A 2,765-nucleotide genomic window follows, 5' to 3' on the forward strand; every position below is an offset into this window, starting at 1 on the left:
AATCATAAATTTGATGTAAAAGGAAAGATGTATTCGATACAGGAGTATTTTGCTACAGTCAAGAATTGTAAATTGAAATTCCCACATCTTCCTTGCCTTTGGGTAGGCAAAAGAGATGGCAAGATCTATTTGCCTGCAGAAGTATGTGAACCATCTTATGTTTCGCTGACACCGATCAAATAACACAAATTTAAAATTCGCTCGTTTATAGTTATGTAAGGTCGCGCCTGGTCAAGCGGTTAACAGGAAACTAGATGAATCGCAAACTACTCAAATGATTAAATACGCAGCTACGAAAACAGATGATCGTATCGAAAAAATAAGGAGAGCGGTAAAGCACATTTCGCACTAATATCCATCATAAAGATATTATATTGTAATTTATCATGTTATATATTTACAGTTCAATGGGATCTGTGTGAATGACAGCCATGTTATGCAAAACGAGTTTCATTTGGAAGTTGCTGCCCAAATGAAGGAGGTCGACGCTAGAATCTTACTTCCTCCAACACTTCAGTATAACGACCGAACTCCGGCGATGGTGAATAAAGGAGTTTGGCATGCTAAAAGATTTAGTAAACCTGCAAAATTAGAGGATGGTACATGGACTATTGTCAATGTCTGTTATAAAAATATAGACAGAAATTTACCTGATTTTGTGGATGTGTTAAGAAACCAAGGTGAAGTATATGAAAAATTTACTTGTTAAATTTATTTATTTTGGGTTGTTTCTCATAAATTCGGACGCTTTCTTGTTAATTGCGTCGCTTTTGTTCGGAAATAAAATCCATTATGATACTAATTTACAATCTTAAATTCAGATGTCGTTATGTCATGATTGTAATTAATTAAAATTATATTACATATACAGGGTCGTTAACGCAAGACATATCAATGCACGTGCGTAGAACACGTTAACGCGAACAAAAAGTGCCCGAGTATTTTTTAAACAACCATGTAAAATTTTAACGAATGCATTGGCATGTCTTGAGTTAAATATATTCTATTACATTTATTTTTAGTATATAATAGTAATGATTTTATATTGTACAATAATAATTGTAATATAATAATTAAATTATATTATCTCTTGCATTTCTCTAGCTTTTTAGCATCCTAGTTTGGTATGACAGTCGGAAAAGCACAGCTTCCATACCCATTCCATATCTGATTTGCAATAATTATCCTATATATAGTATAGTATTTCTGTACAGAGTACAGCAAGACCTACAAAATACAGATGTATTTGTAACGAAAGAAATTTTGCTGAAGATCAACTTGAAGAGTTGATGTATTATTTCTGCCATATGTATGCACACTGCACGAGATCTGTAAGCTATCCAGTTCCAACTTATTACGTTCATTTGGCGGCATATTATGGAAGAATATGGTTACAAGTGTAAGTAATTGATCACGATATGATACGGACAATTAATTGGAATTAATCATATGTTCAAGTCAATTGAGTTATTAGTTATGATGGATTGTGATGACGTGTACATTTTCTTTCTGTTTGCAGGGATCGTTATACTGAAATGGGCTTTCAAGATAAGAATAAGTGTAAATTAGAGCCTCTACTTAAGATGCCGGTGTCTTTTATTTAAATATAAGTATATACAGTCTTAAGTTATCCAACATCGTTGAGAATGTAAAACAGTTTTTTTTCAGTATGCATTTAAATATGATTTCTTATATTTTTCTTATATTATTTTTAACTTGCTTATATATGCTTATATCCAACAACATAACTATGTATGTTAATTTTCAATTATATATTAAGTGTTTGATTTAAGATATACTAATATTTGCGTAAAACACATCAATCGGAGCTAAAGATTTCGTCGAGATTTGTAGGTACGATGTAATCGAACATGAGTGAGTGTGTTATCTAGCAACGCGCACGACGCGATAAATAATTACCGAGAAATATTTATCATCGCGTTATTCTCATCGTTATTTCGCTGTCACTCAATATTCGTTGTCGTTGAGAAAGAGTCACAAGTCTCCGATATTTTTAATGAGATTATTCCTCAATATCGTGCGTGTCAGTTTGCTAATCTTGCATTAATCTCTCGAAATTTTTATATGCTTGTTGGAAAAATAGGAGATCTTTTGCTCAGTCTCATGAAGTCGATTTGCATACATGCATTAGCGTGTCGCGTGTTTGTCAAACATTTTATAAAATATATATAATTTACTGAGATAGAATAAGACATTTATTTTGAACATTTACATGGTCTAAATAGAACTTGCTCACTAAAAGATGTTTTATGAAGATATAAATAATAATACTAACAAACAGAGGGTATATAGAACTAATAATTTGTTATCTATGATAATTTTATATATTCAAAACCTCCTATTGCATGTATTGTATATTCTCAAAAATCGTGACGAATAAAGTTTTTATTAGGTTTTTTTACCTTTAATCATGTGTCAATCATGTAGATGTTCAAACTATAAATGTTGGGCTTATTTTATAAATGATGTAATGTTTGTATTGTTCTTGATTTAATGTCTTGGTATTATTTATAGATAGATGTTCATATATATAATTTGTATCATCACACGTTAGCACGAATTAAGATTTCCGATTCCTGATTATAATTGTATCGAATTATGACGTCAGCAGTGAGGAATTGTGAATTGTTTTCTTGCATTATATATCGAAGTAAACTTGGCATCATTTGCACTCAACGCATAAGTAAACGCAAGTAAAGAGTATAAAAAAGATGAATTTCTTCAAATATATAGCAATATATGCA

At 31.1% G+C, this 2,765-nt stretch overlaps 1 protein-coding gene across 6 annotated transcripts in view; it reads left to right on the forward strand.

The window, feature by feature from the left end:
• LOC116844036 (protein argonaute-2-like) overlaps window positions 1-2,765 on the forward strand; it is a 39,589-nt gene that overhangs the window by 23,388 nt on the left and 13,436 nt on the right. The gene's annotated exons all lie outside the window — the stretch shown is intronic.

This window comes from Odontomachus brunneus, unplaced genomic scaffold (genome assembly GCF_010583005.1).
Source record: "Odontomachus brunneus isolate Ranch 3 - 2012 unplaced genomic scaffold, Obru_v1 Obru_scaffold_039, whole genome shotgun sequence".
Lineage (NCBI taxonomy): Eukaryota > Metazoa > Arthropoda > Insecta > Hymenoptera > Formicidae > Odontomachus > Odontomachus brunneus.